At 49.4% G+C, this 25,602-nt stretch overlaps 34 non-coding genes across 34 annotated transcripts; 26 read left to right on the top strand and 8 right to left on the bottom strand.

Moving 5' to 3' along the window:
- Nucleotides 1-247: 247 nt before the first annotated feature.
- Nucleotides 248-320, top strand: Trnav-cac. Its single transcript has one exon. It is a non-coding gene; the product is annotated as a tRNA-Val (tRNA).
- Nucleotides 321-478: 158 nt separating this feature from the next.
- On the top strand, nucleotides 479-551 carry Trnav-aac. The gene has a single exon. It is a non-coding gene; the product is annotated as a tRNA-Val (tRNA).
- A 194-nt stretch (nucleotides 552-745) lies between these two features.
- On the bottom strand, nucleotides 746-817 carry Trnap-agg. Its single transcript has one exon. It is a non-coding gene; the product is annotated as a tRNA-Pro (tRNA).
- A 402-nt stretch (nucleotides 818-1,219) lies between these two features.
- Trnav-cac lies at nucleotides 1,220-1,292 on the top strand. The gene has a single exon. It is a non-coding gene; the product is annotated as a tRNA-Val (tRNA).
- Nucleotides 1,293-1,450: 158 nt separating this feature from the next.
- On the top strand, nucleotides 1,451-1,523 carry Trnav-aac. Its single transcript has one exon. It is a non-coding gene; the product is annotated as a tRNA-Val (tRNA).
- Nucleotides 1,524-1,717: 194 nt separating this feature from the next.
- Trnap-agg lies at nucleotides 1,718-1,789 on the bottom strand. Its single transcript has one exon. It is a non-coding gene; the product is annotated as a tRNA-Pro (tRNA).
- A 402-nt stretch (nucleotides 1,790-2,191) lies between these two features.
- Nucleotides 2,192-2,264, top strand: Trnav-cac. The gene has a single exon. It is a non-coding gene; the product is annotated as a tRNA-Val (tRNA).
- Nucleotides 2,265-2,422: 158 nt separating this feature from the next.
- On the top strand, nucleotides 2,423-2,495 carry Trnav-aac. The gene has a single exon. It is a non-coding gene; the product is annotated as a tRNA-Val (tRNA).
- Nucleotides 2,496-2,689: 194 nt separating this feature from the next.
- Nucleotides 2,690-2,761, bottom strand: Trnap-agg. The gene has a single exon. It is a non-coding gene; the product is annotated as a tRNA-Pro (tRNA).
- A 402-nt stretch (nucleotides 2,762-3,163) lies between these two features.
- On the top strand, nucleotides 3,164-3,236 carry Trnav-cac. Its single transcript has one exon. It is a non-coding gene; the product is annotated as a tRNA-Val (tRNA).
- Nucleotides 3,237-3,394: 158 nt separating this feature from the next.
- On the top strand, nucleotides 3,395-3,467 carry Trnav-aac. Its single transcript has one exon. It is a non-coding gene; the product is annotated as a tRNA-Val (tRNA).
- Nucleotides 3,468-3,661: 194 nt separating this feature from the next.
- On the bottom strand, nucleotides 3,662-3,733 carry Trnap-agg. Its single transcript has one exon. It is a non-coding gene; the product is annotated as a tRNA-Pro (tRNA).
- A 402-nt stretch (nucleotides 3,734-4,135) lies between these two features.
- Nucleotides 4,136-4,208, top strand: Trnav-cac. Its single transcript has one exon. It is a non-coding gene; the product is annotated as a tRNA-Val (tRNA).
- Nucleotides 4,209-4,366: 158 nt separating this feature from the next.
- On the top strand, nucleotides 4,367-4,439 carry Trnav-aac. Its single transcript has one exon. It is a non-coding gene; the product is annotated as a tRNA-Val (tRNA).
- Nucleotides 4,440-10,479: 6,040 nt separating this feature from the next.
- Nucleotides 10,480-10,552, top strand: Trnav-cac. Its single transcript has one exon. It is a non-coding gene; the product is annotated as a tRNA-Val (tRNA).
- A 158-nt stretch (nucleotides 10,553-10,710) lies between these two features.
- On the top strand, nucleotides 10,711-10,783 carry Trnav-aac. The gene has a single exon. It is a non-coding gene; the product is annotated as a tRNA-Val (tRNA).
- A 194-nt stretch (nucleotides 10,784-10,977) lies between these two features.
- Trnap-agg lies at nucleotides 10,978-11,049 on the bottom strand. Its single transcript has one exon. It is a non-coding gene; the product is annotated as a tRNA-Pro (tRNA).
- Nucleotides 11,050-11,451: 402 nt separating this feature from the next.
- Trnav-cac lies at nucleotides 11,452-11,524 on the top strand. The gene has a single exon. It is a non-coding gene; the product is annotated as a tRNA-Val (tRNA).
- Nucleotides 11,525-11,682: 158 nt separating this feature from the next.
- On the top strand, nucleotides 11,683-11,755 carry Trnav-aac. The gene has a single exon. It is a non-coding gene; the product is annotated as a tRNA-Val (tRNA).
- A 6,215-nt stretch (nucleotides 11,756-17,970) lies between these two features.
- On the top strand, nucleotides 17,971-18,043 carry Trnav-cac. Its single transcript has one exon. It is a non-coding gene; the product is annotated as a tRNA-Val (tRNA).
- Nucleotides 18,044-18,201: 158 nt separating this feature from the next.
- On the top strand, nucleotides 18,202-18,274 carry Trnav-aac. The gene has a single exon. It is a non-coding gene; the product is annotated as a tRNA-Val (tRNA).
- Nucleotides 18,275-19,155: 881 nt separating this feature from the next.
- Trnav-cac lies at nucleotides 19,156-19,228 on the top strand. Its single transcript has one exon. It is a non-coding gene; the product is annotated as a tRNA-Val (tRNA).
- A 158-nt stretch (nucleotides 19,229-19,386) lies between these two features.
- Trnav-aac lies at nucleotides 19,387-19,459 on the top strand. The gene has a single exon. It is a non-coding gene; the product is annotated as a tRNA-Val (tRNA).
- Nucleotides 19,460-19,653: 194 nt separating this feature from the next.
- Nucleotides 19,654-19,725, bottom strand: Trnap-agg. Its single transcript has one exon. It is a non-coding gene; the product is annotated as a tRNA-Pro (tRNA).
- Nucleotides 19,726-20,127: 402 nt separating this feature from the next.
- Nucleotides 20,128-20,200, top strand: Trnav-cac. Its single transcript has one exon. It is a non-coding gene; the product is annotated as a tRNA-Val (tRNA).
- A 158-nt stretch (nucleotides 20,201-20,358) lies between these two features.
- Nucleotides 20,359-20,431, top strand: Trnav-aac. The gene has a single exon. It is a non-coding gene; the product is annotated as a tRNA-Val (tRNA).
- A 194-nt stretch (nucleotides 20,432-20,625) lies between these two features.
- On the bottom strand, nucleotides 20,626-20,697 carry Trnap-agg. Its single transcript has one exon. It is a non-coding gene; the product is annotated as a tRNA-Pro (tRNA).
- Nucleotides 20,698-21,099: 402 nt separating this feature from the next.
- On the top strand, nucleotides 21,100-21,172 carry Trnav-cac. Its single transcript has one exon. It is a non-coding gene; the product is annotated as a tRNA-Val (tRNA).
- Nucleotides 21,173-21,330: 158 nt separating this feature from the next.
- Trnav-aac lies at nucleotides 21,331-21,403 on the top strand. The gene has a single exon. It is a non-coding gene; the product is annotated as a tRNA-Val (tRNA).
- A 194-nt stretch (nucleotides 21,404-21,597) lies between these two features.
- Nucleotides 21,598-21,669, bottom strand: Trnap-agg. Its single transcript has one exon. It is a non-coding gene; the product is annotated as a tRNA-Pro (tRNA).
- A 402-nt stretch (nucleotides 21,670-22,071) lies between these two features.
- On the top strand, nucleotides 22,072-22,144 carry Trnav-cac. Its single transcript has one exon. It is a non-coding gene; the product is annotated as a tRNA-Val (tRNA).
- A 158-nt stretch (nucleotides 22,145-22,302) lies between these two features.
- On the top strand, nucleotides 22,303-22,375 carry Trnav-aac. Its single transcript has one exon. It is a non-coding gene; the product is annotated as a tRNA-Val (tRNA).
- Nucleotides 22,376-23,260: 885 nt separating this feature from the next.
- On the top strand, nucleotides 23,261-23,333 carry Trnav-cac. Its single transcript has one exon. It is a non-coding gene; the product is annotated as a tRNA-Val (tRNA).
- Nucleotides 23,334-23,492: 159 nt separating this feature from the next.
- On the top strand, nucleotides 23,493-23,565 carry Trnav-aac. The gene has a single exon. It is a non-coding gene; the product is annotated as a tRNA-Val (tRNA).
- Nucleotides 23,566-25,602: the final 2,037 nt, after the last annotated feature.

Genomic DNA, 25,602 nt, shown 5'->3' with positions numbered 1-25,602 from the left:
CTCGCACTGCCTGCTGCTGAGAAAGTGAATGCTTTTGCTGATATGACTTGCAATAACGACTGCGCGAAACGCCGCTATCTCGTTAGGGGTGCTACGGCAGACACCCTCTCAAGCGCCCCGAAGACTTCTTGAGCCCTCGGCTGTGATGGGTTCCAGGCTGACAAAAGAACTGTCGTGTGTGCATTCGCGGACGAGAGAAAGTCTGAGGCAAGTTCGAATGAACAAGGATGGACTCCTCAGGTCCGTCGTTTCCGTAGTGTAGCGGTTATCACGTCTGCTTCACACGCAGAAGGTCCCAAGTTCGATCCCGGGCGGGAACAGTATTTTCCTGCCTATGTCGTATTGTCCTCCAATGAGCCACGTCGTGTGTGGATCTGCTGCATGTCCCTTCGTTTTGCAAGTACCACATTTATTGAATTTTTTAGTTACGATGGCAACATCACTACAAGTTGTCTGTGAAGTAAGGTGCACACAAGCAGTTTCCGTGGTGTAGCGGTTATCACGTCTGCCTAACACGCAGAAGGTCCCCGGTTCGATCCCGGGCGGAAACACTTTTTCATCACTTTAAGCAAGACGTACTAACATGCATCTGCTACCATCTGTACCCGAAACCTTCGTAATCGCCTTCACGCGTCGGACCCGAGTGTCAATTGCTCACATCGAATAAGAAATTCATTTGATATTGACGGCGAGCTTTTTGCGCTGACTCAGCCACTGACGTGCGATCAGTTTGCACAAAACGCTAGGGCTCGTCCGGGATTTGAACCCGGGACCTCCTGCACCCTAAGCAGGAATCATACCCCTAGACCAACGAGCCCTGTGACACGGCGAATGCCAATTATTCCAGTCCCTCGATGTCGTCCAGGGTGTCCTGGAAGTCTCGTGTACGCTGGCGGGATGGGGGCGGCGCGAATTCCCGCGGTCGGCGGCCTTCCTGGGCTATTGGTACCTTCATGTAGAGCTGCCGCTGGGCTCGCACTGCCTGCTGCTGAGAAAGTGATTGCTTTTGCTGATATGACTTGCAATAACGACTGCGCGAAACGCCGCTATCTCGTTAGGGGTGCTACGGCAGACACCCTCTCAAGCGCCCCGAAGACTTCTTGAGCCCTCGGCTGTGATGGGTTCCAGGCCGACAAAAGAACTGTCGTGTGTGCATTCGCGGACGAGAGAAAGTCTGAGGCAAGTTCGAATGAACAAGGATGGACTCCTCGGGTCCGTCGTTTCCGTAGTGTAGCGGTTATCACGTCTGCTTCACACGCAGAAGGTCCCAAGTTCGATCCCGGGCGGGAACAGTATTTTCCTGCCTATGTCGTATTGTCCTCCAATGAGCCACGTCGTGTGTGGATCTGCTGCATGTCCCTTCGTTTTGCAAGTACCACATTTATTGAATTTTTTAGTTACGATGGCAACATCACTACAAGTTGTCTGTGAAGTAAGGTGCACACAAGCAGTTTCCGTGGTGTAGCGGTTATCACGTCTGCCTAACACGCAGAAGGTCCCCGGTTCGATCCCGGGCGGAAACACTTTTTCATCACTTTAAGCAAGACGTACTAACATGCATCTGCTACCATCTGTACCCGAAACCTTCGTAATCGCCTTCACGCGTCGGACCCGAGTGTCAATTGCTCACATCGAATAAGAAATTCATTTGATATTGACGGCGAGCTTTTTGAGCTGACTCAGCCACTGACGTGCGATCAGTTTGCACAAAACGCTAGGGCTCGTCCGGGATTTGAACCCGGGACCTCCTGCACCCTAAGCAGGAATCATACCCCTAGACCAACGAGCCCTGTGACACGGCGAATGCCAATTATTCCAGTCCCTCGATGTCGTCCAGGGTGTCCTGGAAGTCTCGTGTACGCTGGCGGGATGGGGGCGGCGCGAATTCCCGCGGTCGGCGGCCTTCCTGGGCTATTGGTACCTTCATGTAGAGCTGCCGCTGGGCTCGCACTGCCTGCTGCTGAGAAAGTGATTGCTTTTGCTGATATGACTTGCAATAACGACTGCGCGAAACGCCGCTATCTCGTTAGGGGTGCTACGGCAGACACCCTCTCAAGCGCCCCGAAGACTTCTTGAGCCCTCGGCTGTGATGGGTTCCAGGCTGACAAAAGAACTGTCGTGTGTGCATTCGCGGACGAGAGAAAGTCTGAGGCAAGTTCGAATGAACAAGGATGGACTCCTCAGGCCCGTCGTTTCCGTAGTGTAGCGGTTATCACGTCTGCTTCACACGCAGAAGGTCCCAAGTTCGATCCCGGGCGGGAACAGTATTTTCCTGCCTATGTCGTATTGTCCTCCAATGAGCCACGTCGTGTGTGGATCTGCTGCATGTCCCTTCGTTTTGCAAGTACCACATTTATTGAATTTTTTAGTTACGATGGCAACATCACTACAAGTTGTCTGTGAAGTAAGGTGCACACAAGCAGTTTCCGTGGTGTAGCGGTTATCACGTCTGCCTAACACGCAGAAGGTCCCCGGTTCGATCCCGGGCGGAAGCACTTTTTCATCACTTTAAGCAAGACGTACTAACATGCATCTGCTACCATCTGTACCCGAAACCTTCGTAATCGCCTTCACGCGTCGGACCCGAGTGTCAATTGCTCACATCGAATAAGAAATTCATTTAATATTGACGGCGAGCTTTTTGCGCTGACTCAGCCACTGACGTGAGATCAGTTTGCACAAAACGCTAGGGCTCGTCCGGGATTTGAACCCGGGACCTCCTGCACCCTAAGCAGGAATCATACCCCTAGACCAACGAGCCCTGTGACACGGCGAATGCCAATTATTCCAGTCCCTCGATGTCGTCCAGGGTGTCCTGGAAGTCTCGTGTACGCTGGCGGGATGGGGGCGGCGCGAATTCCCGCGGTCGGCGGCCTTCCTGGGCTATTGGTACCTTCATGTAGAGCTGCCGCTGGGCTCGCACTGCCTGCTGCTGAGAAAGTGATTGCTTTTGCTGATATGACTTGCAATAACGACTGCGCGAAACGCCGCTATCTCGTTAGGGGTGCTACGGCAGACACCCTCTCAAGCGCCCCGAAGACTTCTTGAGCCCTCGGCTGTGATGGGTTCCAGGCTGACAAAAGAACTGTCGTGTGTGCATTCGCGGACGAGAGAAAGTCTGAGGCAAGTTCGAATGAACAAGGATGGACTCCTCAGGTCCGTTGTTTCCGTAGTGTAGCGGTTATCACGTCTGCTTCACACGCAGAAGTTCCCCAGTTCGATCCCGGGCGGGAACAGTATTTTCCTGCCTATGTCGTATTGTCCTCCAATGAGCCACGTCGTGTGTGGATCTGCTGCATGTCCCTTCGTTTTGCAAGTACCACATTTATTGAATTTTTTAGTTACGATGGCAACATCACTACAAGTTGTCTGTGAAGTAAGGTGCACACAAGCAGTTTCCGTGGTGTAGCGGTTATCACGTCTGCCTAACACGCAGAAGGTCCCCGGTTCGATCCCGGGCGGAAGCACTTTTTCATCACTTTAAGCAAGACGTACTAACATACATCTGCTACCATCTGTACCCGAAACCTTCGTAATCGCCTTCACGCGTCGGACCCGAGTGTCAATTGCTCACATCGAATAAGAAATTCATTTAATATTGACGGCGAGCTTTTTGCGCTGACTCAGCCACTGACGTGAGATCAGTTTCCACAAAACGCTAGGGCTCGTCCGGGATTTCAACCCGGGACCTCCTGCACCCTAAGCAGGAATCATACCCCTAGACCAACGAGCCCTGTGACACGGCGAATGCCAATTATTCCAGTCCCTCGATGTCGTCCAGGGTGTCCTGGAAGTCTCGTGTACGCTGGCGGGATGGGGGCGGCGCGAATTCCCGCGGTCGGCGGCCTTCCTGGGCTATTGGTACCTTCATGTAGAGCTGCCGCTGGGCTCGCACTGCCTGCTGCTGAGAAAGTGATTGCTTTTGCTGATATGACTTGCAATAACGACTGCGCGAAACGCCGCTATCTCGTTAGGGGTGCTACGGCAGACACCCTCTCAAGCGCCCCGAAGACTTCTTGAGCCCTCGGCTGTGATGGGTTCCAGGCTGACAAAAGAACTGTCGTGTGTGCATTCGCGGACGAGAGAAAGTCTGAGGCAAGTTCGAATGAACAAGGATGGACTCCTCAGGTCCGTCGTTTCCGTAGTGTAGCGGTTATCACGTCTGCTTCACACGCAGAAGGTCCCCAGTTCGATCCCGGGCGGGAACAGTATTTTCCTGCCTATGTCGTATTGTCCTCCAATGAGCCACGTCGTGTGTGGATCTGCTGCATGTCCCTTCGTTTTGCAAGTACCACATTTATTGAATTTTTTAGTTACGATGGCAACATCACTACAAGTTGTCTGTGAAGTAAGGTGCACACAAGCAGTTTCCGTGGTGTAGCGGTTATCACGTCTGCCTAACACGCAGAAGGTCCCCGGTTCGATCCCGGGCGGAAACACTTTTTCATCACTTTAAGCAAGACGTACTAACATGCATCTGCTACCATCTGTACCCGAAACCTTCGTAATCGCCTTCACGCGTCGGACCCGAGTGTCAATTGCTCACATCGAATAAGAAATTCATTTGATATTGACGGCGAGCATTTTGAGCTGACTCAGCCACTGACGTGCGATCAGTTTGCACAAAACGCTAGGGCTCGTCCGGGATTTGAACCCGGGACCTCCTGCACCCTAAGCAGGAATCATACCCCTTTTTTTTTTTTTTTTTTTTTTTTTTTTTTTTTTAAATTTTTTTTACGCTCTACCAACTTTTTTTTTTTTTTTTTCAGCTCATTATGAGCAAATGAATGCGTAATTATTATTCCTCCAACAAATATAACTATTGAAAAAAATATTAAGGGACATCCACAACACAGCCACTTCAAAAGAAGTACACTACTGAAATTAAAATCCTAAAACATGACTATATAATGTAGACTGCTTTGTGAAATAAAGAGTTAAAAAAAGAAAACACGAAAACTTCAGTCCTGGTGTAGAGAAGAAACATACATAAAGGCGGCAAATCCAGAAACAGTATAAAAGAAAATGGCTCACACAGGTGACCTTAGCCAACACCCTCTCTTTCAAATGTCAGGCTAAGCATATTGGCAAAATCATCTCGGAGGCCTGGCAATCGCAAGCGCTGCCAGTAAGCAGTAAGCATGTACTGCCGAAACGCTAGGTGTCCATCCTCTTCATGACAACTGTTGACAAAATGTACGAAATGGCCAATCAACCACATGACGGTATGGAGCTTCGTTCGCGGAAAAAAGGAAGAATCGGGCCGGACGATGATGTCAATAGTATAAGCGGCTTCAGCAGACCTAGTGACAAAGGCAAGTTGTTTCCTGAGCCAACGCCAATTAGCAAGGTGCCCACAGCAGGTGAATCGATGTTCAAGGGTATCCACGAGACCACACCGAGTACAGGTGTCCGTGTCAGAAAGACCAATACGGTGCAGTCGTACATTGGTGGGAACCAAATTATTTATTACCCTATACCACGTGGACGCCACGGCCATAGAGTGGATCGGCAGACTAACATTCTTCCAGACGTTCCTCCAGGACACGGATGGAGATGCCAGTTCTATTGGATTGGGACCGGCCAGCCCCTCCCAGCGGGCAATCAAGCCCTTGGTCGTTGGCACCGGTCGCCGCAAGAAGACGTCACCGAGGTAACTCACCGCAATGTAAAATTCCCGAATGTGTTTCAACTTAAAATTTAGGCGTCCGACATCGACAGGTGGAGCAAGGCTCGCCGGACGCACAACAGTAAAAAGCCTGGATGTAATCGAAGTCACTTCTTGCGTAACAATTAGAGTCGTTCGGCGGACGTACAAAGCAGACGCCTTGCGAGTAATGTCAGAGAGGCCCAAGCCTCCGGAGATACGCGGTTTCGTCATTACCTCGTAACGTAACTTGAATAGATGGCCCTTCCATATAAACCTGCTAGACAATTGGCGCAACCTTTTCGCCACCATCATGGGAAGTGGGAACAGCTGAGCAACATAATAAGCTTTACATAGAACGTAGGTGTCTAAAATTCTGACTTTTTGCAAAATGGTAGCAGAGCGCTGCTCATGGACCATCAGGGCCCCCTGTATCTTCTCGGTGACCGATTTCCAATTGAGAGCCGCCATTTTTAGAGGACACCGATCAATGATAATCCCCAAGGACGTATGGCGATCGACAAAAGTGGCCCAAGGGACGTCAGCATCGCGAAATCCTCGAATATCAAGGAACTTACATTTACCCTGATTGAGACGCGCTCCAGAGACACGACAGTATGCATCAACTGCCCCTTTCAACAACGGGATATCATCACGTTGACGGAGGAGAACAACGACATCATCCGCATATGCCTTAACCGAGAGCTTCCCACCAGAGAGGGACATACCCTGAAGCTTGAGAGCAATAGTCCGAAGCAGCGGTTCCAGGGACAATACGAATAAAGACATTGAGAGCGGACTACCCTGAGGCACTCCGCGGCGGATAGCAATGGGCGGCGTCAGCTGCCCATTGACTGACACCCGAGCTGTTATTCCCCTATACAAATTGCCAAGAACACCACGTGATGAAGCGTTAAAACCTATTGTACCTAAAACACGATCTAAAAACACATGACTGACGTGATCAAAAGCCTTATAAAAATCAAGGAAGGCAAAGGCACAATGTACGTTTGTAACCGCCGCAACCGAGACAACATCCCGATATTCGGCTACTGGTGTCAGAATAGATCTATCATGAAAACAACATTGATGTGCACCAATCACACCCCGAAGCAGAGAAGACAACCGGCTATTGAGCGCTCTAGCAGCTGTCTTGTAGTCAAAATTCAGCAATGTGAGCGGACGAAGATTGGCAGCAGATAAACGACCAGAGGACTTCGGAATTAAAACAATTTTCCCTACTTTAAAATCGGCAGGCACATCCATCCCCCTGACAATCTCATTTAAAATCTGCGTAAAAATGCCACCCAAAAGAGGCCAAAAACGGAGATAAAATTCTTTAGGCAGGCCGTCTGGACCCGGCGATTTACTGGACGGAGAGCGAGCAATAAAATCGAAAACCTCATCTACCTGGAACTCCCGGAGAAATTCGCCGTTCGCGTCAGGCGCGATCGTCGCAGTTAGATCCCCAAAGACATCTTCCGAAAGAGACTCACCAGAATCATCGGCAGAATAGAGACTAGCGTAATACTGATGGAGAGCACGAACCATTTCCTCCTGTGCAAGAAGCTGTCGTCCATCATCCACCGTAAGAGAAGAGATGAAGGAGCGACGACGACGAGTGTGATGCCGTAGCAGGTGGTACGAGGATGTCAGCTCACCTTCAACAAGTGAGTGAGGTTTCGACTTAACTCGCAGACCATCCATCTGTCGTCGTTTAAGGCTCAAGAGCTTGGCTTTAATACGACGAACATCATGGATCCGCAGAGGAGAGGTACCCGCTGCGTCATATAGTTCACGCAGGACAGAGTAGTAATATTCATACGTGTTCTTAAAATCACGCGCCCTTGCAGCACAGTAAAAAATCAAAGTCTGACGAATCTTGGGCTTGGCAAACGCAGTCCACCAAACCAGCAAGGAGGGGTATCGCGGGACAGAGCGAAGACATCGCTCCCACACGCCACTTATAACATCATCCATAGCACTGTCGGCAAGGTGGGAAATATTTAACATCCACTGGGAACGATAAAGTTTTGCAGGTTGGTGACTAAGATTTACAGTTGCAGTAAAAGCACAATGGTCAGAAAAACTAGTAGGAATAACATCGACAGAAAGAATTTTATCACATAAAAAATCAGATAAATAGAATCTGTCGAGTCTACTGCATGAGGACGCGGTAAAAAACGTATATTTCACCAGGGTTGGATATTTGTGTTCCCAAACATCACGCAGATGCATCGTACGAACTAAGTCATGTAAATCACGGCAATAATTAAAATTGGGGGACTGGTCTTCAGGGCGTAAAACACAATTAAAATCGCCTCCGAGCAGGAGACTCCGAGGACTCTGGCGCAAAAGATAAATAAGCTCTTCTTTATAAAAGCGCGAGCGAGCCACAGTGTGACCCGAACCAGAGGGGGCATACAAAACAACGAGGCGGAGATCAAAAAGACGACAACCAATCCCACGGCCAGAGTCAAGGAATTCAATGTCAGTAATAGGAATGCCCTCTCGAAAGAAAAGAGCAGTTCCTGTTGAATATTCCGGCGCGACATTAAAAACAGTTTGAAATCCAGGTAGAGAGAGATCAGAAAACAACACTTCCTGCAAAAACACTACGTCCGCACAGGCGTCGTAAATAAACTGCCGCAAAGAGGCAATGCGAACGTCGGACTCAATACGGTTAACATTTAAGGTAAGAAAGGTGTATGCTTGAACCATAGACAGAAAAGCGAGAAAACAAATCACCTACACCGACGCACCAGCGTCACAGTCCATAGCAGGGGTGACGGAGGCATCCGAGGGAGGGGGACTGCTACCCCGTTCCGCGGATCCCTTACGTTTTGGTTTTTTACGAACAGCATTAACGTTCGGCTGAACGCGTAACTTGCGTCGGCTGACGGGCAAGGAAGCTTCAGCCGCCGGTGACGTAGGAGGGTCAAGTTCTGTATCCGACACCACCCGCGCCGGTCCACATGCGGGATCCGGGGTCGCGGCGGAAACATCCGACGAAACGGAATGGTCAACACCTGCACTAGCTTCCGGCAAACATGGACTGCACGGAGGCGAAACGTGAGCAGGAAGGTCCGAGGCCGCAGAGTTGGAAGGAAGCGGAGCAGCTCCGCTGGCAGAGGTATGGGGCAGCGAAGCAGGAAGTTGTCGCGGCTCCACTTGTTGTGACATCGAAGTCGGTTCGGAAGACGGCGCCAACAGGCCCGACCGACGACCCGACTCGAGAGAAGCTGCGTCGGAGGCCGGAGGGGGGCCAGCAGCCGCCACCGGAACCGCTACCTCAGGAGGGCAGGGAGCAGCTACAGTACACAGTGGCTCGGAGGATGCCGGTCGCTCGGACTGGGGCATCTCAGGGAGATCCTCATCCGTACTATTTCCATCGTGTGGGCGACGCCTCTTATTATTCAAAAGTGGCACACCCACCTGAGGGACAGACGGAACAACATCAGATTTAGCACGCAAAGGAGGAAATTCTGTGTCAGGGGTGCGCAAAACCTGTGGCGGAGCGCTACTACCACTGGACTGTGCTACACCAAGAGCAGAACCACCTGCAACGAGGTCAGCGACCGTTAACTTGCGACGCTGTTCGAGAGAATTTTTTAAAACAAAAACCCTCCGCGGACAGTCGGTACGCACGTGACCACTTTCATTGCACAAAAAACAGGTGCCAACCTGACCACTATATGTTACATGGACACGATATCCACCGATCTGCAGGTGAGATGGAATATTCTGCTTAACGTGCATTTCGACTGAACGAATACCACTGTAACATTGCAGGCGATGTTGGCTTGACCAGCGTTCAAGGCGAATGCTCTTTACATCACCATACTTTTGTAGACCCTCCTTAAGATAGACATTATCCACCTCCGGTGGAAGGTTGTAAACACGAACATTGGTATACGTGATGGAAGCATTGGAAAGCAGCACGGTACTTACAGAATCATCCCGATGCCGAAAGAGAACTTGATGACCATATTTAGAAAGAATTTTATCAACCTGAAGTGGGTCCATAAACTTAACAAAGAAAACATACAGTTCGGTATCAAAATAAGCAGTATGCACCTGATCCGAATGAACACCAAAGGTATCTACCAACCAATCATGAATCTCAAGGGAACTAGGTTGCACATGGCGGGTTGACTTGTCAAAAGTAAAACTAACTGTAGCCTGACGAGGAATAACCTGGGACGACATTTTCAAAATATGCGGTCGAAACCGCTACACACAACACACTGAAATAAGGACAGAAAGTAACACAAGGTACTTAACAACGACGGAGAAACACTCACAGAAGTTGCAACACAAACACGTAAACAAAAGCTATAGTCCACTATACGTAACGCTACGGCGGAGCGGAAGACTAGGCACGTCCACACTGCACGGCGTCTAAAGCGGAACTGTTAGACCAACGAGCCCTGTGACACGGCGAATGCCAATTATTCCAGTCCCTCGATGTCGTCCAGGGTGTCCTGGAAGTCTCGTGTACGCTGGCGGGATGGGGGCGGCGCGAATTCCCGCGGTCGGCGGCCTTCCTGGGCTATTGGTACCTTCATGTAGAGCTGCCGCTGGGCTCGCACTGCCTGCTGCTGAGAAAGTGATTGCTTTTGCTGATATGACTTGCAATAACGACTGCGCGAAACGCCGCTATCTCGTTAGGGGTGCTACGGCAGACACCCTCTCAAGCGCCCCGAAGACTTCTTGAGCCCTCGGCTGTGATGGGTTCCAGGCTGACAAAAGAACTGTCGTGTGTGCATTCGCGGACGAGAGAAAGTCTGAGGCAAGTTCGAATGAACAAGGATGGACTCCTCAGGTCCGTTGTTTCCGTAGTGTAGCGGTTATCACGTCTGCTTCACACGCAGAAGTTCCCCAGTTCGATCCCGGGCGGGAACAGTATTTTCCTGCCTATGTCGTATTGTCCTCCAATGAGCCACGTCGTGTGTGGATCTGCTGCATGTCCCTTCGTTTTGCAAGTACCACATTTATTGAATTTTTTAGTTACGATGGCAACATCACTACAAGTTGTCTGTGAAGTAAGGTGCACACAAGCAGTTTCCGTGGTGTAGCGGTTATCACGTCTGCCTAACACGCAGAAGGTCCCCGGTTCGATCCCGGGCGGAAGCACTTTTTCATCACTTTAAGCAAGACGTACTAACATACATCTGCTACCATCTGTACCCGAAACCTTCGTAATCGCCTTCACGCGTCGGACCCGAGTGTCAATTGCTCACATCGAATAAGAAATTCATTTAATATTGACGGCGAGCTTTTTGCGCTGACTCAGCCACTGACGTGAGATCAGTTTCCACAAAACGCTAGGGCTCGTCCGGGATTTGAACCCGGGACCTCCTGCACCCTAAGCAGGAATCATACCCCTAGACCAACGAGCCCTGTGACACGGCGAATGCCAATTATTCCAGTCCCTCGATGTCGTCCAGGGTGTCCTGGAAGTCTCGTGTACGCTGGCGGGATGGGGGCGGCGCGAATTCCCGCGGTCGGCGGCCTTCCTGGGCTATTGGTACCTTCATGTAGAGCTGCAGCTGGGCTCGCACTGCCTGCTGCTGAGAAAGTGATTGCTTTTGCTGATATGACTTGCAATAACGACTGCGCGAAACGCCGCTATCTCGTTAGGGGTGCTACGGCAGACACCCTCTCAAGCGCCCCGAAGACTTCTTGAGCCCTCGGCTGTGATGGGTTCCAGGCTGACAAAAGAACTGTCGTGTGTGCATTCGCGGACGAGAGAAAGTCTGAGGCAAGTTCGAATGAACAAGGATGGACTCCTCAGGCCCGTCGTTTCCGTAGTGTAGCGGTTATCACGTCTGCTTCACACGCAGAAGGTCCCAAGTTCGATCCCGGGCGGGAACAGTATTTTCCTGCCTATGTCGTATTGTCCTCCAATGAGCCACGTCGTGTGTGGATCTGCTGCATGTCCCTTCGTTTTGCAAGTACCACATTTATTGAATTTTTTAGTTACGATGGCAACATCACTACAAGTTGTCTGTGAAGTAAGGTGCACACAAGCAGTTTCCGTGGTGTAGCGGTTATCACGTCTGCCTAACACGCAGAAGGTCCCCGGTTCGATCCCGGGCGGAAGCACTTTTTCATCACTTTAAGCAAGACGTACTAACATGCATCTGCTACCATCTGTACCCGAAACCTTCGTAATCGCCTTCACGCGTCGGACCCGAGTGTCAATTGCTCACATCGAATAAGAAATTCATTTAATATTGACGGCGAGCTTTTTGCGCTGACTCAGCCACTGACGTGAGATCAGTTTGCACAAAACGCTAGGGCTCGTCCGGGATTTGAACCCGGGACCTCCTGCACCCTAAGCAGGAATCATACCCCCTTTTTTTTTTTTTTTTTTTTTTTTTTTTTTTTTTTTTTTTTTTTTTTTTTTTTTTTGCCTCCCTTCTCCCCACACAGCCCATCCATACGCTCACCTTTGTGTGCCTTCTTCGGCTAGCTTCTGCGCTATAGTAGTGTATAATTTATTTATTTTTTTAACTTTTTTTTTTTTTTTTTTTTTTTTTTTTTTTTTTTTTTTTTTTTTTTTTTTGCGGTGGTAGATCTCAGGATCACTACGTCTCAAGCTCGTCTTCACGTAATAATAGCATAATGTTTCCGTGTCGTTCTGCATTCGTCGATGATTCAGTTTCCTGAAGGCATGATTCAAAGTCGTCATCTCTTAGCGTTGAGAGTAAGTTCGCCGAGATTACCGCCGTGGTGTTTTCTTGGAGTTATTAGCGAAAGTAACTGGTTACTAGTATGTGTTCCTTGAGTTAGTGGAGACAAAAACAACAATATCAGAGGTTTATCTGTCAGCATCGTAAATAATAATAGAAATAAAGTTCCGTATAGAGGAAAAATGGGTATCTAGAAAGAAATACTGCCCCGTCTGTTAAATTTCGTCAAATTAAACTATACTTGTCTTCTGAGTAAAGTAAAAACAGAAATAAATACTGGCTTCACAAGTTTGGCATCCTGTTGCATGCTGCTTCTCGTTGACCTTAGGTGCCCACCTTGTACAACCTATGAAGCAATGGAGTCCTGAAAACTGACAATGAGATACCCAGATAAGAGAAGAAATAAATTTAAAAAAAAAAGAAGAAAAAAAAAAAAGCTATGATGGTACCCATTGGTTCGCACACTTAAAGCTTCCCATCATTCAAAGCAACGGTGAGAAAATTCTGAAACTTTTCTTTATATTTCCGTAATCGTTTGATCGCGTAATATTCGGCAATAAGATACATATGAAAATCAGAAAGTGTAGGCGTTTTAGTCGTCAGCATATAATATAGGTACTGTCCAATTAACCAGGTATAGCTATTATTTTTAGATTTCGGAAATAATTTCCAGTCCGGTTGGAATATATCTTGCAGTTGTATTGCGGATGGCGTCGTTCTATTAATAACAGCCAGTTTCATTCTCGTCCAATTCCAGATTTGCGTCTGATCTCTGCAGTTTAATATGTGTGGCAATGTTTCCACATGGCCACATGCGTCGCAAGTCGGAGTAGGCCGTAGTTGGATCTTACACAATTTCTCCCCCGTGGGTATCACCTCGTTCACCACATCATACCACACGGAACGAACTCGGGAGTGAAGGAGAGGAGTGCTGATATTCACCCAAATTTGTCGCCAGTCCTTGCCAGGATACTTCATTTCTATGGAGTTATTCTGTTGCCGATTCGTAAATACACTGTAGACAGCAGCAGCAGTGAGTGGTTGCAGGTGTTGATGTACATAGCTGGACTCCACGTAATATCGGCGAATATGAACGAGCTCGGGATGGATATGTCCAACATTTATCGGCGGCGTCATATCCGGTGGTCGTAACTGCTGGAAGAGACGTGCTGTAAGACCTGTCTGACTATTTCGTAAGATCCTTGTCGTTCGAGCGAGAAAAATCGCTAAGCACTGTAATTCAAAATTTTTAAGAGCTAAACCACCTTTATACCGAGGTAAAGCGGTAGCCTTGAAAGCGACTTTAAAAATATTACCTCGCCAAATGTACCAGCCTGCAAGGGCTAAGATTCTATTTGCAATATCAGGAGGAATAGGGAGAACAGCGGCAACATGGTAAATCTTGCTGAGAACATAGTAATTGACGAAATGTGCTCTCTGAATCCTGTCTAAACACCGCATATTGTGCTCACGAATCAAAGCTCGAAGGACGTTGAGCTTCTGTTCCCAATTCACTCTTACCATTTCCCGTGGATTCGGAGTGAGAATCAAACCAAGGTGCTTGAGCTGGTTGGTTGCCTCTAACCAAACGGTGTCCGCGAATCGAGCCTGCGGACCTAAATGCAAGACTTTGGATTTACGTTCGTTAAGGCGTGCACCGCAGGCGCTGGCATACCGGTGGACAAGCCGCCGCACGGTATCGAACTCTTCGTCGTTGTTGATAAGGACGCTGATATCGTCCGCATAGGCATGACAGACGGTCTTGGTATTCAGCGTTTGAAGACCCGGTAAGGTGACGCAAAACGTTTTCAGTAGTGGCTCTATAGCAATGGCGAAAAGAGTCGTGGAAAGCGGGCACCCTTGTCGCAAACCTTGTTGAATGGGCACAGGGGCTGTTAACTGGCCGTTGAATTTCACGCGGGAAGACGTATTGCAGATACAGTTCCTGATTATCTGTACGAAAAGCTGGTTGAAACCCAGTTTGTCCAGCGTTCTGAAGAGAAATCCATGGTTAGTCCGATCAAATGCCTTGTCGAAGTCAAAAAAGACTATTGCCAACGTGGTCTTGCAAATCCAAGTCAAATATGCAATATCTCGGTATTCGCACAGGGCGTCTATCATCGATCGACCAGTAACTACGTTCATGTGGTATGAACCAAGCACTTTACTAAGGACTGGCTTGAGTCTGGCATTCAGAATCCGAGTAAAGATTTTGAAATCTGCATTGAGTAGGGTGATTGGTCGTAAGTTATTGAGTGAAGTCCCTGGTGACGGTTTGGAGACTAAGACTATCAGACCCTCAGTGAACTGCGATGGAAAAGCAGTATGCGTTAACAGTTCATTATACATGATAGTCAGTTCGTCGCCGAAAACATCCCAATACCGAAGATAAAATTCAACCGGCAAACCGTCTGATCCTGCAGCTTTTCCTTTCGCCGCAGACGTAATGATTGACTTCACTTCGAAGTTAGTTATGTTTGCCAGGAGCTGTGCGTGGTCGTCCGGATCCACCGATGCCGTAATGTTAGACAAAAATTCCTCTCCCGCCTCTACATCTGTGTCAGGCAGTGAGTAAAGTTGCCGGAAATGATTCCGAATAAAAGCCTTAAGCTCGCCTTGCTCATCATAAACACGACCATCGTCATCTGTCAGTTGAGTAATGATTTTTTGTCTGCCTCTTTTAGCTTCCCGTATGACGTGGTACAAGGACGCTGACTCGTTAAAGGTGTCATCGAAAGCGCGTGCCCTGACTTGGGCTCCTGCCAGAGACTCACGAACCAATGCGGTGATTTTGGCTTTGGTACGTTTAATGCGAAGGAGATTGCCAGGCAGTGCAGAGGAATCGTTGTACAACTGGCGGAGAGCGGTAAAATAAAATTCCAACGTCTGTTTCTTCCAGTACGCCTTGGCCCTGGCAAACTGACAAATACATTTCTTTATGTGCGGTTTTACTAGCTCTGTCCACCAATGAACACGCTCCCTATACCTTTGTCGTCGCTGGAGGCACCATTGCCACGTTGCAATGAGATCCTTCTTCAGGTCGCCGTCGTCCAACAGTGCGACGTTCAGGTGCCTCGACCCAAAAAGGTTTTCTGCGAAACGTGCCGAAGCGTGATGTGATACGCACAGTGGTCGCTAAAATTAACAGGCCATATTTCACAATCCCTGGCAGCGCTTAAAATGTCTTTAGATACATAGAACCTATCCAGACGACTAGCGGAGGCAGCGGTAACATACGTATATCCGGTCACCTGCGGGCGAAGTGAGCACCAGGTATCTTGTAAGTCCAGCCCATCTATTAGATCTCGCAACTCCAAACAAAAATTAAAATTCGGACACTGGTCTTCTCTGCATATAACACAATTAAAATCGCCGCCCAATAAAACCTTCGAACAACCACAGGATAATAATGGCACAATTTCATCGCGATAAAAAACACTCCTATCCCTTCGGCCTACAGATCCAGTCGGGGCATAGACGTTGACCAAAAGCAAATCTTCGAATTGGACGGCAATCCCTCGACCCGTTTCTAAAATCGCTCGAGGTTTACAAGTGATGCCCGCTTTGTACAAAATTGCAGTCCCTGCCTCATCGCCAATATTTATGAGGGCCTCATAGCCTGTGACATTCCCGACTTTGGGTGTGACGACTTCTTGTAGGAATACGATATCTACATCGGCGGCATACAGATAGTCAGTCAAACATTTTAAGTTTACATCAGATGTTATTCGATTTATATTAGCAGTTGCAATTTTGTAATCCCGCATAAGAAGGGTGATGCCATATTAATGCGTATCGTCAGCCCAGGAAGTCTGCCTGCTCGACCCCGGCGAGTGAGCGGTATCCATAAATGTATCGGGTCCAGAACTGTCGACATGCATCCCCATATCGGGTTCCTCTGAATGCTGCACTACCTGTACTCCATCGTCTGTGACGAGTTTCTCACATTCATCCGTCCGGAACTGCTTGATAGTACGCTGCAGTTTCTGTTCAAGAGTACGAGTTTCCTCGTCACTCTGCTTACGGACCGATTTTTTTTGTCGGCCTTTCCGCTGAGGACGGGTGTCTTCGACTTGTTGGTTGATGTCAGATTTCGCAGCGGTAGGGGTAGCTCCCGTGGGAGACTGTTCCTTGCCGGAAACTACGCTGACTGGAGAAGTCACTTGAAGGGGATGGGAAACTCGCGGCTGGTCATCAGAGTCCTCAGGTGGAAGACTCTCCACAGATGGGAGCAAATGTTGATCGGGCAACAGAGGCGGAAGTTCCACACGGACCACGCCAGCATCGGAAGGGCGCAAATTTCCGGCCCCGTCGTTTGCATAGGTTTCTGCGTCAGAAGCACCGGGCAGTCGGCTCGCCGTAGCTGTGTTTACATCGGCGGCGGTCACATCTGGCACAACCTCAGCCGCGTGCAGCTGTGGCGCGCTAACGACAGACGGACCGACAAGGCTCTCGGCATACGTCGGCCTATTACCATCCTGCCCAACTACAAGGCCATCACGTTGTCGGAAAACACGACGCACTGGTTTAGAACGGGGACACGCGGCCTTCATATGGTCCGGAGAGCCACAAAGGACACATGTACGTGGTTGCCCCTCGTACATTACGAGTGCCCGGAAGCCTTGTACCACGACGTTTGACGGGATATGCTTGCATAGATCAATTCGCGCTACCCGGACACCATTATCCACATTGAAGTGTTTAAGTCCGCTCCACTGCTCTTGGTGAATTTCCAATACGTTCCCATACTGGGACAGACATTGCCGAATACGTTCAAGATCAATTTCAAATGGGAGGTTGAATACACGGACGGTGCGCAGGCCTAAACCAGCATGGGTAACGACAACTTTACAAATTTCACCATCAGAATGAACGAACTCGGCGGTACCCTTAGTTAAGTCCATTATACGTAAACAGGGCTCGTCACTAACAAGTTTCACGTAGACGGCATTCGCCAGAAAATCGTACGAAAATCCTAAAACTTCCTCGTCATTAAGACCCAATCTGTCGAAGAAAAAATCGACTAATTCGTAGACATGTGGTCGGCCAAACCCGAACGGAAATTGGAAACGCAACGTGTAACGGCGTAACTGATCATCCATAGCAAAGGCCATGATGTACTCACAAGACTAAACCAGCTGCAGGCGCCGCCTAACACGCGCGGAGCGAGCACTCCGGCACGTCTGCACACGGCCGCTGCTGGTACCCCTAGACCAACGAGCCCTGTGACACGGCGAATGCCAATTATTCCAGTCCCTCGATGTCGTCCAGGGTGTCCTGGAAGTCTCGTGTACGCTGGCGGGATGGGGGCGGCGCGAATTCCCGCGGTCGGCGGCCTTCCTGGGCTATTGGTACCTTCATGTAGAGCTGCCGCTGGGCTCGCACTGCCTGCTGCTGAGAAAGTGATTGCTTTTGCTGATATGACTTGCAATAACGACTGCGCGAAACGCCGCTATCTCGTTAGGGGTGCTACGGCAGACACCCTCTCAAGCTCCCCGAAGACTTCTTGAGCCCTCGGCTGTGATGGGTTCCAGGCTGACAAAAGAACTGTCGTGTGTGCATTCGCGGACGAGAGAAAGTCTGAGGCAAGTTCGAATGAACAAGGATGGACTCCTCAGGTCCGTCGTTTCCGTAGTGTAGCGGTTATCACGTCTGCTTCACACGCAGAAGGTCCCAAGTTCGATCCCGGGCGGGAACAGTATTTTCCTGTCTATGTCGTATTGTCCTCCAATGAGCCACGTCGTGTGTGGATCTGCTGCATGTCCCTTCGTTTTGCAAGTACCACATTTATTGAATTTTTTAGTTACGATGGCAACATCACTACAAGTTGTCTGTGAAGTAAGGTGCACACAAGCAGTTTCCGTGGTGTAGCGGTTATCACGTCTGCCTAACACGCAGAAGGTCCCCGGTTCGATCCCGGGCGGAAACACTTTTTCATCACTTTAAGCAAGACGTACTAACATGCATCTGCTACCATCTGTACCCGAAACCTTTGTAATCGCCTTCACGCGTCGGACCCGAGTGTCAATTGCTCACATCGAATAAGAAATTCATTTGATATTGACGGCGAGCTTTTTGAGCTGACTCAGCCACTGACGTGCGATCAGTTTGCACAAAACGCTAGGGCTCGTCCGGGATTTGAACCCGGGACCTCCTGCACCCTAAGCAGGAATCATACCCCTTTTTTTTTTTTTTTTTTTTTATTCACTAGAAACAGTAACAAAAATGGCTACAATGAAATGACATAAATAAGGTGACAGATAATTGCAGTCATGAATTACAGATTCAAAAAATGAGTCTTTAGTAGTAGCACAATTTAGCACCTTCACTGTCACCTTCAACTGGTGGCAGTTCAGCACGCACATTTTCTTCTTCTGCAGCCGGTTCCTCATCATAGACCAACGAGCCCTGTGACACGGCGAATGCCAATTATTCCAGTCCCTCGATGTCGTCCAGGGTGTCCTGGAAGTCTCGTGTACGCTGGCGGGATGGGGGCGGCGCGAATTCCCGCGGTCGGCGGCCTTCCTGGGCTATTGGTACCTTCATGTAGAGCTGCCGCTGGGCTCGCACTGCCTGCTGCTGAGAAAGTGATTGCTTTTGCTGATATGACTTGCAATAACGACTGCGCGAAACGCCGCTATCTCGTTAGGGGTGCTACGGCAGACACCCTCTCAAGCTCCCCGAAGACTTCTTGAGCCCTCGGCTGTGATGGGTTCCAGGCTGACAAAAGAACTGTCGTGTGTGCATTCGCGGACGAGAGAAAGTCTGAGGCAAGTTCGAATGAACAAGGATGGACTCCTCAGGTCCGTCGTTTCCGTAGTGTAGCGGTTATCACGTCTGCTTCACACGCAGAAGGTCCCAAGTTCGATCCCGGGCGGGAACAGTATTTTCCTGTCTATGTCGTATTGTCCTCCAATGAGCCACGTCGTGTGTGGATCTGCTGCATGTCCCTTCGTTTTGCAAGTACCACATTTATTGAATTTTTTAGTTACGATGGCAACATCACTACAAGTTGTCTGTGAAGTAAGGTACACACAAGCAGTTTCCGTGGTGTAGCGGTTATCACGTCTGCCTAACACGCAGAAGGTCCCCGGTTCGATCCCGGGCGGAAACACTTTTTCATCACTTTAAGCAAGACGTACTAACATGCATCTGCTACCATCTGTACCCGAAACCTTCGTAATCGCCTTCACGCGTCGGACCCGAGTGTCAATTGCTCACATCGAATAAGAAATTCATTTGATATTGACGGCGAGCTTTTTGAGCTGACTCAGCCACTGACGTGCGATCAGTTTGCACAAAACGCTAGGGCTTGTCCGGGATTTGAACCCGGGACCTCCTGCACCCTAAGCAGGAATCATACCCCTAGACCAACGAGCCCTGTGACACGGCGAATGCCAATTATTCCAGTCCCTCGATGTCGTCCAGGGTGTCCTGGAAGTCTCGTGTACGCTGGCGGGATGGGGGCGGCGCGAATTCCCGCGGTCGGCGGCCTTCCTGGGCTATTGGTACCTTCATGTAGAGCTGCCGCTGGGCTCGCACTGCCTGCTGCTGAGAAAGTGATTGCTTTTGCTGATATGACTTGCAATAACGACTGCGCGAAACGCCGCTATCTCGTTAGGGGTGCTACGGCAGACACCCTCTCAAGCGCCCCGAAGACTTCTTGAGCCCTCGGCTGTGATGGGTTCCAGGCTGACAAAAGAACTGTCGTGTGTGCATTCGCGGACGAGAGAAAGTCTGAGGCAAGTTCGAATCAACAAGGATGGACTCCTCAGGTCCGTCGTTTCCGTAGTGTAGCGGTTATCACGTCTGCTTCACACGCAGAAGGTCCCCAGTTCCATCCCGGGCGGGAACAGTATTTTCCTGCCTATGTCGTATTGTCCTCCAATGAGCCACGTCGTGTGTGGATCTGCTACATGTCCCTTCGTTTTGCAAGTACCACATTTATTGAATTTTTTAGTTACGATGGCAACATCACTACAAGTTGTCTGTGAAGTAAGGTGCACACAAGCAGTTTCCGTGGTGTAGCGGTTATCACGTCTGCCTAACACGCAGAAGGTCCCCGGTTCGATCCCGGGCGGAAGCACTTTTTCATCACTTTAAGCAAGACGTACTAACATGCATCTGCTACCATCTGTAACCGAAACCTTCGTAATCGCCTTCACGCGTCGGACCCGAGTGTCAATTGCTCACATCGAATAAGAAATTCATTTAATATTGACGGCGAGCTTTTTGCGCTGACTCAGCCACTGACGTGAGATCAGTTTGCACAAAACGCTAGGGCTCGTCCGGGATTTGAACCCGGGACCTCCTGCACCCTAAGCAGGAATCATACCCCTAGACCAACGAGCCCTGTGACACGGCGAATGCCAATTATTCCAGTCCCTCGATGTCGTCCAGGGTGTCCTGGAAGTCTCGTGTACGCTGGCGGGATGGGGGCGGCGCGAATTCCCGCGGTCGGCGGCCTTCCTGGGCTATTGGTACCTTCATGTAGAGCTGCCGCTGGGCTCGCACTGCCTGCTGCTGAGAAAGTGATTGCTTTTGCTGATATGACTTGCAATAACGACTGCGCGAAACGCCGCTATCTCGTTAGGGGTGCTACGGCAGACACCCTCTCAAGCTCCCCGAAGACTTCTTGAGCCCTCGGCTGTGATGGGTTCCAGGCTGACAAAAGAACTGTCGTGTGTGCATTCGCGGACGAGAGAAAGTCTGAGGCAAGTTCGAATGAACAAGGATGGACTCCTCAGGTCCGTCGTTTCCGTAGTGTATCGGTTATCACGTCTGCTTCACACGCAGAAGGTCCCAAGTTCGATCCCGGGCGGGAACAGTATTTTCCTGTCTATGTCGTATTGTCCTCCAATGAGCCACGTCGTGTGTGGATCTGCTGCATGTCCCTTCGTTTTGCAAGTACCACATTTATTGAATTTTTTAGTTACGATGGCAACATCACTACAAGTTGTCTGTGAAGTAAGGTGCACACAAGCAGTTTCCGTGGTGTAGCGGTTATCACGTCTGCCTAACACGCAGAAGGTCCCCGGTTCGATCCCGGGCGGAAACACTTTTTCATCACTTTAAGCAAGACGTACTAACATGCATCTGCTACCATCTGTAACCGAAACCTTCGTAATCGCCTTCACGCGTCGGACCCGAGTGTCAATTGCTCACATCGAATAAGAAATTCATTTAATATTGACGGCGAGCTTTTTGCGCTGACTCAGCCACTGACGTGAGATCAGTTTGCACAAAACGCTAGGGCTCGTCCGGGATTTGAACCCGGGACCTCCTGCACCCTAAGCAGGAATCATACCCCTAGACCAACGAGCCCTGTGACACGGCGAATGCCAATTATTCCAGTCCCTCGATGTCGTCCAGGGTGTCCTGGAAGTCTCGTGTACGCTGGCGGGATGGGGGCGGCGCGAATTCCCGCGGTCGGCGGCCTTCCTGGGCTATTGGTACCTTCATGTAGAGCTGCCGCTGGGCTCGCACTGCCTGCTGCTGAGAAAGTGATTGCTTTTGCTGATATGACTTGCAATAACGACTGCGCGAAACGCCGCTATCTCGTTAGGGGTGCTACGGCAGACACCCTCTCAAGCTCCCCGAAGACTTCTTGAGCCCTCGGCTGTGATGGGTTCCAGGCTGACAAAAGAACTGTCGTGTGTGCATTCGCGGACGAGAGAAAGTCTGAGGCAAGTTCGAATGAACAAGGATGGACTCCTCAGGTCCGTCGTTTCCGTAGTGTATCGGTTATCACGTCTGCTTCACACGCAGAAGGTCCCAAGTTCGATCCCGGGCGGGAACAGTATTTTCCTGTCTATGTCGTATTGTCCTCCAATGAGCCACGTCGTGTGTGGATCTGCTGCATGTCCCTTCGTTTTGCAAGTACCACATTTATTGAATTTTTTAGTTACGATGGCAACATCACTACAAGTTGTCTGTGAAGTAAGGTGCACACAAGCAGTTTCCGTGGTGTAGCGGTTATCACGTCTGCCTAACACGCAGAAGGTCCCCGGTTCGATCCCGGGCGGAAACACTTTTTCATCACTTTAAGCAAGACGTACTAACATGCATCTGCTACCATCTGTACCCGAAACCTTTGTAATCGCCTTCACGCGTCGGACCCGAGTGTCAATTGCTCACATCGAATAAGAAATTCATTTGATATTGACGGCGAGCTTTTTGAGCTGACTCAGCCACTGACGTGCGATCAGTTTGCACAAAACGCTAGGGCTCGTCCGGGATTTGAACCCGGGACCTCCTGCACCCTAAGCAGGAATCATACCCCTTTTTTTTTTTTTTTTTTTTTTTTTATTCACTAGAAACAGTAACAAAAATGGCTACAATGAAATGACATAAATAAGGTGACAGATAATTGCAGTCATGAATTACAGATTCAAAAAATGAGTCTTTAGTAGTAGCACAATTTAGCACCTTCACTGTCACCTTCAACTGGTGGCAGTTCAGCACGCACATTTTCTTCTTCTGCAGCCGGTTCCTCATCATAGACCAACGAGCCCTGTGACACGGCGAATGCCAATTATTCCAGTCCCTCGATGTCGTCCAGGGTGTCCTGGAAGTCTCGTGTACGCTGGCGGGATGGGGGCGGCGCGAATTCCCGCGGTCGGCGGCCTTCCTGGGCTATTGGTACCTTCATGTAGAGCTGCCGCTGGGCTCGCACTGCCTGCTGCTGAGAAAGTGATTGCTTTTGCTGATATGACTTGCAATAACGACTGCGCGAAACGCCGCTATCTCGTTAGGGGTGCTACGGCAGACACCCTCTCAAGCGCCCCGAAGACTTCTTGAGCCCTCGGCTGTGATGGGTTCCAGGCTGACAAAAGAACTGTCGTGTGTGCATTCGCGGACGAGAGAAAGTCTGAGGCAAGTTCGAATCAACAAGGATGGACTCCTCAGGTCCGTCGTTTCCGTAGTGTAGCGGTTATCACGTCTGCTTCACACGCAGAAGGTCCCAAGTTCGATCCCGGGCGGGAACAGTATTTTCCTGCCTATGTCGTATTGTCCTCCAATGAGCCACGTCGTGTGTGGATCTGCTGCATGTCCCTTCGTTTTGCAAGTACCACATTTATTGAATTTTTTTAGTTACGATGGCAACATCACTACAAGTTGTCTGTGAAGTAAAGTGCACACAAGCAGTTTCCGTGGTGTAGCGGTTATCACGTCTGCCTAACACGCAGAAGGTCCCCGGTTCGATCCCGGGCGGAAACACTTTTTCATCACTTTAAGCAAGACGTACTAACATGCATCTGCTACCATCTGTACCCGAAACCTTCGTAATCGCCTTCACGCGTCGGACCCGAGTGTCAATTGCTCACATCGAATAAGAAATTCATTTGATATTGACGGCGAGCTTTTTGAGCTGACTCAGCCACTGACGTGCGATCAGTTTGCACAAAACGCTAGGGCTCGTCCGGGATTTGAACCCGGGACCTCCTGCACCCTAAGCAGGAATCATACCCCTTTTTTTTTTTTTTTTTTTTTTTTTTTTCTAGACCAACTTTTTTTTTTTTTTTTTTTTTTTTTTTTTTTTTTTTTTTAAATGCCTGCAATTCAGTCTCAGCTCATTATGAGCAAATGAATGCGTAATTATTATTCCTCTAACAAATATATCTATTGAAAAAAATATTAAGGAACATCCACAACACAGCCACTTCAAAAGAAGTACACTACTGAAATTAAAATCCTAAAACATGACTATATAATGTAGACTGCTTGGTGAAATAAAGATTAAAAACACGAAAACTTCAGTCCTGGTGTAGAGAAGAAACATACATAAAGGCGGCAAATCCAGAAACAGTATAAAAGAAAATGGCTCACACAGGTGACCTTAGCCAACTCCCTCTCTTTCAAATGTCAGGCTAAGCATATTGGCAAAATCATCTCGGAGGCCTGGCAATCGCAAGCGCTGCCAATAAGCAGTAAGCATGTACAGCCGAAACGCTAGGTGTCCATCCTCTTCGTGACAACTGTTGACAAAATGTACGAAATGGCCAATCAACCACATGACGGTATGGAGCTTCGTTCGCGGAAAAAAGGAAGAATCGGGCCGGACGATGATGTCAATAGTATAAGCGGCTTCAGCAGATCTAGTGACAAAAGCAAGTTGTTTCCTGAGCCAACGCCAATTAGCAAGGTGCCCACAGCAGGTGAATCGATGTTCAAGGGTATCCACGAGACCACACCGAGTACAGGTGTCCGTGTCAGAAAGACCAATACGGTGCAGTCGTACATTGGTGGGAACCAAATTATTTATTACCCTATACCACGTGGACGCCACGGCCATAGAGTGGATCGGCAGACTAACATTCTTCCAGACGTTCCTCCAGGACACAGATGGAGACGCCAGTTCTATTGGATTGGGACCGGCCAGCCCCTCCCAGCGGGCAATCAAGCCCTTGGTCGTTGGCACCGGTCGCCGCAAGAAGACGTCACCGAGATAACTCACCGCAATGTAAAATTCCCGAATGTGTTTCAACTTAAAATTTAGGCGTCCGACATCGACAGGTGGAGCAAGGCTCGCCGGACGCACAACAGTAAAAAGCCTGGATGTAATTGAAGTCACTTCTTGGGTAACAATTAGAGTCGTTCGGCGGACGTACAAAGCAGACGCCTTGCGAGTAATGTCAGAGAGGCCCAAGCCTCCGGAGATACGCGGTTTCGTCATTACCTCGTAACGTAACTTGAATAGATGGCCCTTCCATATAAACCTGCTAGACAATTGGCGCAACCTTTTCGCCACCATCATGGGAAGTGGGAACAGCTGAGCAACATAATAAGCTTTACATAGAACGTAGGTGTCTAAAATTCTGACTTTTTGCAAAATGGTAGCACAGCGCTGCTCATGGACCATCAGAGCCCCCTGTATCTTCTCGGTGACCGATTTCCAATTGAGAGCCGCCATTTTTAGAGGACACCGATCAATGATAATACCCAAGGACGTATGGCGATCGACAAAAGTGGCCCAAGGGACGTCAGCATCGCGAAATCCTCGAATATCAAGGAACTTACATTTACCCTGATTGAGACGCGCTCCAGAGACACGACAGTATGCATCAACTGCCCCTTTCAACAACGGGATATCATCACGTTGACGGAGGAGAACAACGACATCATCCGCATATGCCTTAACCGAGAGCTTCCCACCAGAGAGGGACATACCCTGAAGCTTGAGAGCAATAGTCCGAAGCAGCGGTTCCAGGGACAATACGAATAAAGACATAGAGAGCGGACTACCCTGAGGCACTC

The sequence above is a fragment of the Schistocerca americana genome, chromosome 2, assembly GCF_021461395.2.
Source record: "Schistocerca americana isolate TAMUIC-IGC-003095 chromosome 2, iqSchAmer2.1, whole genome shotgun sequence".
NCBI classification, from domain to species: Eukaryota; Metazoa; Arthropoda; class Insecta; order Orthoptera; family Acrididae; genus Schistocerca; species Schistocerca americana.
The sequence above is the reverse complement of the archived record's forward strand: the minus strand, read 5'-3'. Positions and strand labels throughout refer to the sequence as shown.